This window comes from Mus musculus, chromosome 19 (genome assembly GCF_000001635.26).
Source record: "Mus musculus strain C57BL/6J chromosome 19, GRCm38.p6 C57BL/6J".
NCBI lineage: Eukaryota > Metazoa > Chordata > Mammalia > Rodentia > Muridae > Mus > Mus musculus.
Window position 1 is genome coordinate 36,377,727 of NC_000085.6, and position 13,076 is coordinate 36,390,802.

Sequence of the window (13,076 nt, forward strand, 5' to 3'; positions counted from 1 at the left end):
TGCAGATGCCCCGACTACCTACTAAGGCTCTTCACATCGATTATTAAACATATGTGGTCTCTTTCTGAGAAGTGCTCTAATGAGGGAAGACCTGGCCAACAGTCACAGCATTGCGAACAGATGCTGCTGCGCTGTGACGAGGCACTACAGTGCTCAGTGGTGTCCAGGCAACAAGGGATGCTGCTGCCCTGTGACATGGACTACAGTGCTCAGTGGTGTCCAGGCAACAAGGGGAGACCGGATCCAACAGTCTCAGCATTTCGAGCAGATGCTGCTGTGCTGTGACAGGCAGTGCTCAGTGGTGTCCAGGTCTTGCTTTGTGCTGTGACAGGCAGTGCTCAGTGGTGTCCAGGTCTTGCTGGAAAAGCTGTACCATAGAGAAAGGTTCTTCCTGTTGGTCTTCTGTTCTCAACAGACTGAGTCTTGAACAAACTCCCAGTGGGAATTGGAACAGTATTGAAGTGGGTGAAGGGTAGGGTAGCCTGCTGGGCCTTTAGAGTGGGCTAACTAGATTTTCAGTGTCCCCATTACGTATCTAGTGAGAATTCATTGGGCAGTAGGCAAATGAAGCCTTGGTTTCTGCTCTGAGAATGGGATTGATGTAACCGAACTCAGTTCCCTGGAGTGTTTACTCCACATTGCAACGCATACACAGATATCTAACCAGAGCTTCCACGTAGTAAGCATTAGCTCGTGATGATTGACAGGAGGGAGAGGAATGGGAGGGTCAGGTGAGAGAATGGCCAGAGCATGGTCATGGGTAGACGTGGCAGGCAAGAAGCAAAAGGAGAAAGACTAAGGCGAAGCGGTGGGAAGGCATCACAGCTGAGGAGGGCTGCCGGCTTAGACCAGAATCTCATCGCAAAACACAAGGGGAAGCCCAGCATGTAAAATACATCAGCGGAGCCGCTTATTTGAAAGTGAAGTCAGGGACCAAGGTCCTCTCTTTTTGTTCCTCCTCCTCTAACTACCCACAGCCCCCCCCCCAAGGGAATTCTAAGAAACCCCGATGCTGCAAGAACAAAACCAGTTTCTGTAGAGGATTTGTAAGAAGACACTTTAATAGCTTCTCGGTTCTGAATTGACTGAATTTTCCAGAAAGAAAAAAAAAATCCTTCTCTTTTTCAAGTGTCATCTTGGATGAAACTTTGCTCAAGTGTGTGACTTTTTTTTTGCCTTCTTATCAAGGCTGAGTGAAAACCTTCTGGTCTGTTCATGGTGACTTTGGGTTAGTTCTGGCTCGGTGCTTTGAGGTGGCACTCTCCAGCCTCTGAGGTTCTGAAGAGTAGACTTCCCAGGCTGCCTGGTGCTCTCCGGATTTCGGTGAGCAGCCGCTTAGAGTCGGGGCTTCTGGACATGGGGACCAGGATGCCCCAGACTATGTCCCATCCCATCGTGCATCTCACTAGTACTGTGACCTTGAACAAAAAAACGTGAGTTCAGTTTCTTCTGCAAACTCTGAAGTAGTCACACTTGCTCAGCTAGGTTGTGGTAAGAAGTTAGTTTTGACATCGTTGTGCGTTCAGAACAATGATTTATATAAGCAGGCTATGTAAGTGTGATTGTGGTGGAGGGGCAGGAGGTGGTAGTGATGTGTGTGGGTTTGTTTGTTTGTTTGTTTGTTTTAATATGATTTTCTGTCGACTTCTTTCACATAGTCTAGGGCTTAAGCCTGTGAACTCTAAAGGTTTTAGTACGGTGAATTTGAGCCTCACCAGCATTGTGACCTTAGGAAAGTGAGCTTCATTTTGTGGTTCAGTTTATTCATCCTTATTCATCCAGAAAGGGGGGGAGGGTGCTAAAATACAAATTAGTTCATAGGATTTCTGCAAAGATTAAAAAAGATAGCATTTTGTAGACTCGTTGTTAGCGCCTATTTTGGTCCTTTATGGTACCCATCTTTCTTGTTAATTAAGAATCTTGGTATGATGTATAATACAGAGTCAGGAGTTTTTTTTGTTGTTGTTGTTGTTTTGTTTTTTGTTTTTTTTTTTTCTCCTATAAGCTATTGAGAAGATATGGTTTTTTTGCTTTGTCACTTAAGTGCCTTCAGCTAATAGAGGCTAACTTACTGATCTTTGTGAGGTGCTTAATGCTGGTACGAAGGAAGGTGGATGGAGAGAGAAGCACCGTGAATGTACCTGTAGCGCAGGGCTTACTGTGGAAGTGACTTCCAATCTGCACGTTTTGTACGGAAGGCTCACGCTTTGCCACAAAGGTTGATGCACTTCGTGTTCATACAGGGGATTTTGCCGAAGGAAGGACGCAGCAAGGAAAGGTGTTGGCAGAAAAGACAGGAAGCAGCGCAGGGCGAGCAGGCAAGCAGCAGGTTTTCTGATGTCTCCATCTAGACGGCAAATAAGCAGCAGAAAGCAAGAAAGAAAGCAAACAAGCCAAAACAACAACAACAGCAACAAAACAACCAAAGGACTTTTCTATCCCTTTTGTGGGTCAGGTCGAGATGCCCACCTCTGTATGATTTTACTGGCTCAGTTGAGTCTCTAGAGCAGTGGTTATCGAGCAGTGGGTCATCGGCAGTATCAGATATTTACATTACAGTTCATAACAGTAGCAAAATCACCGTTATGAAGATTCAATGAAATAGTTTTATGGCTGGGGAATCACCAGAGCGTGAGGAACTGGATTAAAGAGTCGCAGTGTTAGGAAGGTTGGGAACCACGGCTCTAGCGCATACAGCTATCAAGATTAGCCCCATATGGGAAAGTTTGGAGCAGCCAGGATTGTGTTGCATATTTAAAATGTTTAGAAAAATGATACAGCCCTCAAGAGAGGTGGGGGTGGGCGTGCTGTGGAGGTTAGATTGGGGTGGGGGTTGCATGTCTTCTCTGTGTTATCCTGGAACAGTTATATATGCTTTGGACATACTTAAGAAAATGTCCTTTTTTGTCTAAGTTTTTGTTAGCCATTAAGTAGAACCCTGAATCTGCAAAATAAGCAGATGCTCTCTGTAGATTGGTACCTATTAAAGATTTCTGTGTGATTCAGATCTTGCTCTGTTGTGTGAGAGACTTTCCCTGGGGAGACAGGACACACAGAAGTCTGCCCACTCCATAAAAGATCCCACCAGAGTCCAGCTTAGTGAGCAGTGAGTTTTATTGGGGTTACTTACAGAAGCAGGGATGACGGAAAACAGCTGCCTTATCAAAACAGCTACACACAGAGAAACCCTGCCCCCCCCCCAAATAATAAAATAAAATAAAAAATGATGTTTAGTTTGCAAACATTTCTTGCCCCATTTTAAGCCCTGTTTTTTAATTTTTTTTATTTTAATTTTAATTTTTTGGTTTTTCGAGATAGGGTTTCTCTGTGTAGCCCTGGCTGTTCTGGAACTCACTCTCTAGACCAGGCTGGCCTCGAACTCAGAAATCCGCCTGCCTGTGCCTCCCGAGTGCTGGTATTAAAGGCGTGCGCCACCACGCCCGGCACCTGTTTTTATTTTTAAGCAATAGAGTCTGATCATATAGTCCAGACAGGCCTTGAATTTAACACTCACTCCCTTTATCTCTGAGGTGTAGCCACCAAGCTAGCTGCCCACTCTTTACACAGATCAGTTCCAGTACTGGTCGACATACTGAATTTACCCACTTAAACTTAGTTCAGACTGTTCAGACTTAAGGCTTTTATAAAAAAAAAAAATTGTAGTCTCATCTTTGGTTAGAAATCTTTACTCCAAGGCTGGCAGGATTGCCCAGCAGGTAAAGGCACTTGCTACATGGACCCTACAACCCGAACTTGATCCCAGGAACTGTGATGGAAAGAGAGAATCAACTCTTGAAAATTTGTCTTTAACTTCCACGCATATATAATGGTCAGGACATCTTCATCCATTCATCTTCATCATCACCATCATCACCACCACCATCATCATCATCTGCATACATATATAATAATAACAACAAAAACAAGAACAACAAGAAAAATGGAAGTTCATGCCCCCTAATTTAGATTCCCTTACCTGGTATTTACTTAGCAGATATAAATTTAATTAATACTTAATTCTTCATGAACATGAGCTCCTTGAGAACCTGGCCCTGTTTATATGCTCTCCACTGCACCCCAGGCAACTCCCACAGACGGTAGGCAGTCCTCTGGAGAGTCATGGGATGACTTGATAACTCTCACTGCTTATAGTGTGCCACAAAACAAGGAACAACTTTGACTCTTGGTTCTAGCTGATTTTGAATTCTGCAAGTAGTGCTGAGCCGGATTAGTCCAGGGCCTCGCCATGCTTTTAGCATCGTAAAAGCACAGTAAGTGTCTGTAGTGGCAATTCCTGGTTGTCAACTTGACTATATCCTGAATGACCTACAATCCAGAATTGGAGGGCTCACCTGTGATCTTAATCTGGAGGCTGGAAGATGTTCCTTCCTTCCTTCCTTCCTTCCTTCCTTCCTTCCTTCCTTCCTTCCTTCCTTTCTCCCTTTTCTTTCTTTCTTTCTTTCTTTCTTTCTTTCTTTCTTTCTTTCTTTCTTTCTTTTTTTGTGTTTGTTTGTTTGTTTGTTTGTTTGAGACAAGGTTTCTCTGTATAGCCCTGGCTGTCCTGGAACTCTCTTTGTAGACCAGGCTGGCCTCGAACTCAGAAATCCGCCTGCCTCTGCCTCCCAAGTGCTGGGATTAAAGGAGTGCACCACCACGCCCGGCTAAGATAGATGTATCTGGCCTGGATTTTGGCATAGAGATCTTAGGCATAGTGGCTGAATTGGGAGATCTCTGAGTTGAGGATCATCTAGGATTAAAGTCCTGGTGGCACACACCTTTAATCTGGGCCACATCTTCTGCTGAAGAACTACCTAAGGACATTGGAAGAGGGACTCTCTCTTCTTCACCTGCTTGCCTTGTGGGACTGAGCAACTGCTAGACCCTTGGACTTCCATTCACAGCTACTGCTGACCATTGTTGGGAGTTGGACTGCAGACTGTAAGTCATCAACGAATTTCCTTACTGTATAGAGACTACCCATAAGCTCTGTGACTCTAGAGAACCCTGATTAATACGACATCTCTCGCTGGTCATCTGTAGCAGATGCTCCTATTCTTTACAGCATTTTAAAAATTACCCGGCTTGAAAATCACCAAAAGCGAGGAGCAATTGGGTGTAAAATCGGCGGTGGAGCCATTTCCCCAGGTGCGGTTTGGATCTCTGGAGTCTTGGATGACAAGCATGGGAGCCCAGAAAGTGCTAAAGGGATGGATAGCCCAGAGGGTAAAAATCAGTGATACAGAACTGAACCCCCACCCCACCCCCACTACTAATTCACTGCTGCTGTGCTGATTCTCCCTCCCCCCTTTCCTCCCCCCCCCCCCTTTTCTCCCTCTCACCACTTTCTCTTTCACACTCAATGCTGTTTTAGCTGCCGCAGTTTCCTCTCTGGAACCAGTGGTGTATAAGCCAGCAAGTTCAAGGAATGTATTGAACATTGCTATCTGGATACAATGTGGCAAGTTTTCCTTGAGCTTCAGGTTTAAACTTCTCCATAAAATCTTAGAAATGGTGACGTTCCTAACATTCCCAATGTGTGAACTACGCATAGAGAAATCTGTGAACTATCTAGTAAATTTGTAACTGTGTTGCATACGCAACAGTGTTTGTGATTAAACTAGGTTCTGTGCATTCAGGTTATGCCCTAACTGTTCAGTGAGGCTAGAGATACACAAGCTGTTATTTTTATAGCATCAGAACTACCCGTTTTGTCCCTACTAGAATCACTACACTGGTCATAGTCTTTGCTTCTTTGATCCTCCATGCTGTCCTGTCTTGAGCTCAGATACCATGTACTGATAATGCTGACAATTTCCTAACTACTGGACATTTTAAATATGTAATATGTTTAGTCCAACAACTCTAAAACCAGTGTCTGCCACCCTTCTACATAGCAGCCATGGCCCTCTATGCCTGTCGCAAATAATCTATGGAAAATATACCCACAGTCACAGATGCTAGTATTCCAAATTGGCAAGTCTGTACGCCAAAGTTTATTGATAAGTTAATTATTTGAGCCAAGCTCCAAACTCATTCTTCCTATAGAAATAATGTTGTAAGTCACTATTGGTAGTCTTTTACTGACAGTCTGCACACCTAGATGATGTTTGGCTGACTGTATCATGGTCAAGATCCAAAGGGGTTTTAAGGGCATGCAATCCCCCCACCCTCACTCCCATGCACCGTATACTAGATTCTACCAGAATCCCTAGTGGGGTGTTTATGCTTAACAGCAACTGGAGGACATGTTGTGTCAACACTTCGGCAACTCCTATCAGATTAATAAGAAGTTGGCTTTTTAATCTCTGGGGTATAAAACAGCCCCGTTGCTATCAAAGAATTGCTAGGTGTCTGGCTCCGCATGACCCATCACTACAAAGAGCAAGCAGGATACTGCCTCTGGCTGCAGAGCTTAATTCACATCTAGAAGAAGCACATGTTGTATCAACAGAGAATGGAGATGTGGGTGCCCCTGTCACATCCTGGAAGGAAAGTTGCTTCTATGAAAAGAAACCGTGGAGGTTGTAAACACCACCAGCTAACCAGCCTTGACTAGACACTTATAGAACAAATGTAATTTCCAAAGAGAACCTGGGGCGGGGGGGGGGGGGGGTTGTTGTTGAAGGTTTAAAAAGTATCACAGAAAAGGGGAGTGAGTGTATGAAGAAGGCATCTCCTGAGGTGACTGGTAGGTTGTGAGGGAAAGCCTTGTAGAGGCTCTACTCAGAGGAGACTGAGCCCTTCCTTAGGGCTCTGCTGTGCTGGTGTCTAGAACAAGGGGGATGCTGGGTAGATGGGAAGGATGGGAGACAGCAATCCAGGGGTCAGAACAAAGAACAGTGTCTCAGCAGGGAGCTAGGACTGGCCCTGCGACCTTTATCCCCTATTGTCTGTTTCAGCCTGAAGACTCTATCTTCAGCCCTTTGCTTAGGCCTTGCTCTGTGCTCATTTCCTGCCACCTTCCCCCCTCCCCGCCCCCACTACCTGCCAGCTGAGTACCTTAACTCCTTCATGTCTTGTTCAAGTGTGCTCTGACTAGAGTCCTTTAACCCCTCCCCTTTAAAAAGATGAGTAGAACACTTGGAAAATTTGTGTGTGGTTCTTGCACAAGGGCCGTGTCATCTTCCCTATACTGTTCCAGTTTTAGTAATTGTGCAGCTGAAGTGAGCAAGCGAGTGAGCCCTAACCTCCCTTTTAAACATATCACTCCATTCCCCCAAAGTTCCCCTTGGCTCTCCTTTCCTTTATAGATAGCGGCTATTGCTACCTGACTTCTATTCCGTATTTTCTGCTTTCTTCCACCACACTGTAAATTCCAATCGGGGAGCCTGGTTCTCAGCTGTGTATCCTGTGCTGAGGACTGAGAATTTGGTTGGAAAGAGCGTTGCTCCTTAGAAAAGTATTTACAGAAGGGGATCCTTTTGGGCCTGTGTCTTGTATTCAATCACTAGATCATGATTAGTCTGCCAGTGTGGAGGGTGATTCTGTTAGTGCTTAGATTTCTCTGTTAGAAGCCTGGGGGTGGGGCACCATTTGTCTTGCCCCTTTTGGTGTTGAATCTTTCCAAGTTTTATTTTGACATACTCAAAGCCCATGGACGAGTCACAAGAGCTTTGCAAAGGGAAGTCCGTGTTCCCCGCTATTCACCATTTGCCCCACACACCACCATACCCTCTGTACCTCTCTGTTCGGTGTTTCCCTGTATAATTCTCGCAGCTGTTTATGTCACATTTAATTTTATCACCTAAGAAGGAGACTCCGTGTCATGTTCAGGGATTGTAACATGGACACAGCACAGCTAGCTCAGTGTGCACACCTTTCTATCCTGTTTCCACCCTGTCTAAACACAGCAACGACAGTTGAAGTCAGTGAGCCCACCCGGAATTGCACATTGCACTTGGTTGTCCCATTCCTTTAAGCTTCCTAGTATGTATTTGTTTTTTATTGTTTTTCTAAAGCTTATGTCATTTGTTTCGTTAAGTGGCCCTTGCCAGGGCTTGCTTTATATTTCCCTATTGTTAGAGTCAAGATAGACTTTTGGCAGGAGTTATGTATGGCACAGACAACAATGTATCCTTGTAAGTACCTGAACTTAGGAGCTATGGGATGTATCTTTACTAGTGTTGTCAACTGTGAGCTCCTTTGTCTCATTCCCTCACTAGTACATAGTGAGTACTTGTAACTTAAAATTTTGCAACATAAAATTTTGTTACATAGAACTATAGAATTTTGGGCTGGTGAGATGGCTCAGTGGGTAAGAGCACCCGACTGCTCTTCCGAAGGTCCGGAGTTCAAATCCCAGCAACCACATGGTGGCTCACAACCATCCGTAACAAGATCTGACTCCCTCTTCTGGAGTGTCTGAAGACAGCTACAGTGTACTTACATATAATAAATAAATAAATAAATAAAAAGATTTAGTCTTTAAAAAAAAAAAGAACTATAGAATTTGACTGGACAAGTATTGTAAAACTACTTAAATATTTGGTTCCTCGACATTCTTTACCTGTTTGATCCCTAGAAATTGTTGCCTGAAGCCATAGCATTAGTGACTATTTTTAATGACTTTTTATGCCTTAGAGTAGTTGTCATAAAGAAGAGCCCCTCTTCCCTATCTTATTTTCTTGATTGCTTTTTATAAATATGATCTCAGGAATTATTTTTAGTGTTTTATCTTGCACTAATGTCATTCATTTTAATGTTCTGATCATCCTAGCATTAGCCGAAGTTCTAGCTTCTGGAGAGAGAAGGCACTAATTCAAGAAGTAATGAGTATTTTTAGTCCACTTAGCATGCTTCCCAAGTGGTAATTGCACAGGAAGCAGCCAGATTGGGCCCAGACTCATCATCCCTATCCCACTGTCTGGTGTTGGTGATGGTCAATGGAGTGTATTAGAGTAGCCATGCCTTATGAATCTGTAAGGAGCGGACGTCTAAGAGTTAATATATATAATATATAATATATATATATATATATATATATATATATATAATATATATATACCTTCTAGGGCTGGAGAGATGGCTCAGTGGAAAAGAGGGCTTGCTACTTCTGCAGAAGACCCGGATTAGGTACTCTTAGCACCACCTGTAACTCCTGTTTCAGAGGCTCTGACACGGTCTTCTGCCTCTGTAGTTCCTGCACATACAGGGTGCAACTCAAAACGGCACACAACACGTTTATTTAAGAAATACACAAGAATGTAAAAACTTGTCCACTTAGCATCGAAGTTGCTCTTTTATTGACCTGTGTCCTCTGACAGGCATAGTGGGAGAAGAGACACACTTCAGCCAAGTGCTGGAACCTGCTGGTGTGGAACATTGTGTCCTACCTACATACACTCTTCCACTTGCCAGACTTCTCCTTTCAAAGAGGTGCTTTTAATCCCTGCTTTCAGTGACCATGCAAAATAGCAGTAGTTTTAGCTATGGTTGCTCATCGACTAAGGTTCTCCTTGGCAAATAAAACGCCATTGATACCCAAACACAAGTTAGATGGGTTGAGCTTTCTGCACCCAAAATTAAATGGTTTTTCTGACCTGCAGGAGTGCTTTGGTCCCATAACCCCCTCAGTCCCCTTAGAAGTCATTTCTAGACAAGTTATTGTGAACACTCTGGCTATTTGTAGTTTGTGTAGTATTTGTAGTTTTACATTGATAAAAGTCCCACACATACATGGCATTTGTGTTGCTTAGTGTAGTGGTTATTCCTGGTTGTCAACTTGACTCCATCTGGAATGAACTACAATCCAGAATTGGAAGACTCATCTGTGATCCTAATCTGGAGACTGGGAGATACAAGTTTCTGACCTGGATCTTGGCATGGAGATCTTGAGGCATAGTGGCTATGAATCCCAGAAGACAGGGAGACACCTTTCATCTGGGCCACACCCTCTCCTGGAGACCTATATAAAGACTTTGGAAGGAGGAGAATTGACTCTTCTTTGCCTCTGCCTTGTGGGATTAAGCAACTGCTAGACCCTTGGACTTCCATTCACAGCTGCTGCTGACCATTGTTGGGAGTTGGACTACAGACTGAAAGTCATCAACAAATTCCCTTACTATTTAGAGACTACACTTAGTAACCTTACTTCTATTTACCCTTACTTAACCCTATTAAGAACAGAGTTTTTTTGTTTGTTTGTTTGTTTTTTAACAAGAGAACATCACAAGAACACTTGCACTCTCATGGACATCGAATGAAGTACACATCACTCACTTCCCTCCGTGGAAGCCACAAAAGGTGTACTAGAAATAAAGGGCACCTGCTGATTTAAGCTCTGATCCTTTGGACACCACAGCCACAAGTGGGCATCAAGAGTGTGTGGAATGGAATAGAATGAATGAGTGTGTCAACAGAATCAGAAAGGTTTCCCAAGTGGGCGCTTGCGTTTTTTTGAGTGTTTGTTTCTTTTATTTTGTACTGTCTGACATTTGGATGGATAAATGAATTAGACCTCTCTATTTAAAAGGGCTCAGTCAACTTCTGATATAAATGACCTTTGACTCCATGTTTTTGTTTGCTCTCAGCTCTCCCTAACTGGTGTTAGACCACATTCTTCTTGTTGCAAAGAGTCTAGCTGTTGCCAGAGTCCCCTTCCATACCAGAAGGCGATGCCCTCGTGATTTGTCCCCTGGCCTCACCATATACCTACAAAGCCCATTGAACGGTGTCATCAGTGGCAGGGGAGGGGGGTACTTTCTTTTCCTCAGTGATTTTTAACAGAGTTTTTCTAATGCTAACCTGGAAACCATCTGCCACAGTGTTTTAAGCCAGTGAGTATCTATTAAGTCTTCTTGGTTGGAGGGTGACACCTGAAGATTTTGAGGATCAAGCTGTGTAAGTAGCCAGGTCTGGTGAGGGAGCAGTGTTCTACAGAAGTCCAGTGTACGCTGGAGAAATATAGACCGTGGAACTTGTGGTCTGTGCAAGCCACTGTCTAGGTATTTAAAGCTTGCCCGTGGCTGGATGCCAGGCCCTGTGGTGAACAGAAAGGCTACATCAGTGCCTCTAATGTGTGACACCTGCTACCAATTAGTTCACACCTGCCTTATGCTGTCCTGCCCCCCCCCCCGCCCCATTCTCTCTCCCACGAGCTTTCCTTTAAGAAACATTGAAAATCAGAAGTGTATTAGATTCTGACCTAGATCTCCAAGTATCTTTATTATAGCTCTGAAAAATGTAGATGAATTCTCTGGATAATAAATAAGAGATCAAGTTTTACCTATTTAAAGGTGGATAAATGTCTTTTTTTTTTTCCTGACACTGAAAACATCTCAGATATTTGGCACATAGGGAGTGGGGAGGAGAAGAGGAGAAGAAAAAGAGGAGGACCTTAGCAGCATCCTTGGTGGTACCCAAACAGTGTTTAATATGCACACAGGTCTGCCAAGTATTTGCTGAACCGGAAAGGACAGCAGATAAATACATTTAAATACATTTTCTTTTCACTTCCAATCTCGGGAGATTTTCCCATTGTAACTTTGATTCCAGCAGATTCAATGCCTTGCTATGTTCCAGGGTTGTTTGGGCGCTAATTAGGCATTAGTCCCTTCCTGATTACACACACTAGTGTACACACTGACCTGCTAGGTCCAAATGTACAACTGTGTCCTTAGTGCACACAGTTAGCTAGAGGATTGATTGCTAGGTTGAAGGATACCCTGGAAAAGTAAGCGGCACCTTTAATGTTTCCCGAAATACCTTGAGATTGTCCCTTAGAGTGTCACTTTATGACAATGTACTGTGTTAGTTTAACTTACTCTATTGCCATAGAAATTATTGTAAACTCGGCCCGCATTTATTGAATTTTGCATTCGCCTGAATTTTGCATTTCCTCTTCTTGATGTCCTGTTATTTACCACCTTGCCTGATCCCAATAAACAAGACCACCAATACTGATCCAAAACTCCTTCAAGTGTGCATGGGTCTCTAGCCGTCTTCAGACCGGAGAACTCTATGAGGGAGAGGGCTCAGAGGGGCAATATTAGATGATTCAGAATGGCAGCTGGGCTAAATGGATAGGGAAACGAGTTGGGTGGAGACCAGGAAGCAGAGGCTGGAATTTTACACTCACTGTGCATTTGAGTCACAGGCAAGGTTTTCCCTGGGAAGGATGGAGCTAAGGTCTAACAGCTCCTCCCTAGGGCAGAATGCACTAGAACGGGGCGGAGAAGCACCAGGACAGGTCCGTCCGCAACACCACCTTCATCCTCGCTGTCCTGGGAAGCCTCAGTACCAGGGTATCCTCATTTCCACGATGAACGAAGAGATTGTGTTTATCTCCTGGACTTGCGGAAGTAATGAGAGAAGTAATGAGCAGAGGAAATGGTGGGCGCTGGTGGGCACGTTCACCCTTAGCTGTTGAGCAAGGAAGAGGAATGGAAGCCGCTTGGGGAAGTCGGCCTTGACAGGCATCGGTTGGCTGAAGTTTTGTGGGGTTGCTGTTCACCTGTGTGGTATTATAGATGGGCTTTGAGAGGTTCCACCCTGATTTCCCAGCAAATTTCTGGACACAGGAAGGTACAGGGGTATACAAGAGTGCTGTGTTAGCAAGGCCGTTCTGTTTCCTCTATACCTGCAGGTCAAAGATTTGAGCAACAGTCACATTTAAATGATTTGACTGTGTCTCTTGGTAGGTAGGTGTTCAATAGCCGCAGAGAACACTAATTCTGGTCAGTGGGAGGAAGTGGGTGACGTGGCTAGCACTACACGTTTATTTATTCTTTGGTTAGCAATATAAACATTTTATGTTCTATACCTGGAAGCTCCTGTACTGACAGGGATGAGATAGAGAATTCGTCTGAATAAATCTAAATAGGAAATAACTGACTGTCTCTAGAAGAATGGCATAACCTAATTTTAATGACTAATGCATGCTTAGATCTGGTTGGCGAGAAAGTAAGAAAACGGGGCATTGTCTCCTGTATGAAAACAAAAGCTCAGGTTTTCTTCTTTTTTAAATTAAATTTTTCTAAGTTAGCATGCAAAGTAACAAGTTTTGTCATTGGTGTTTTTATACATACACTGTGTTCTAGTTTGTACCTCCCCCCCCCCCCCAAGTGACCCTGGGTCCC

At 43.9% G+C, this 13,076-nt stretch overlaps 1 protein-coding gene across 3 annotated transcripts in view; it reads left to right on the forward strand.

Moving 5' to 3' along the window:
* Positions 1-13,076, forward strand: part of Pcgf5 (polycomb group ring finger 5) — a 112,642-nt gene that overhangs the window by 29,398 nt on the left and 70,168 nt on the right. Inside the window, exon 1 of one of the 3 annotated variants that reach the window (NM_029508.4) lies at positions 1,341-1,433. The exons of the other annotated variants lie outside the window; for them this stretch is intronic. The gene's annotated coding sequence lies outside the window, so the exon portion shown is untranslated. Of the gene's footprint in view, positions 1-1,340; positions 1,434-13,076 lie in introns of those variants that run through there. 3 annotated transcript variants of the gene reach the window in all.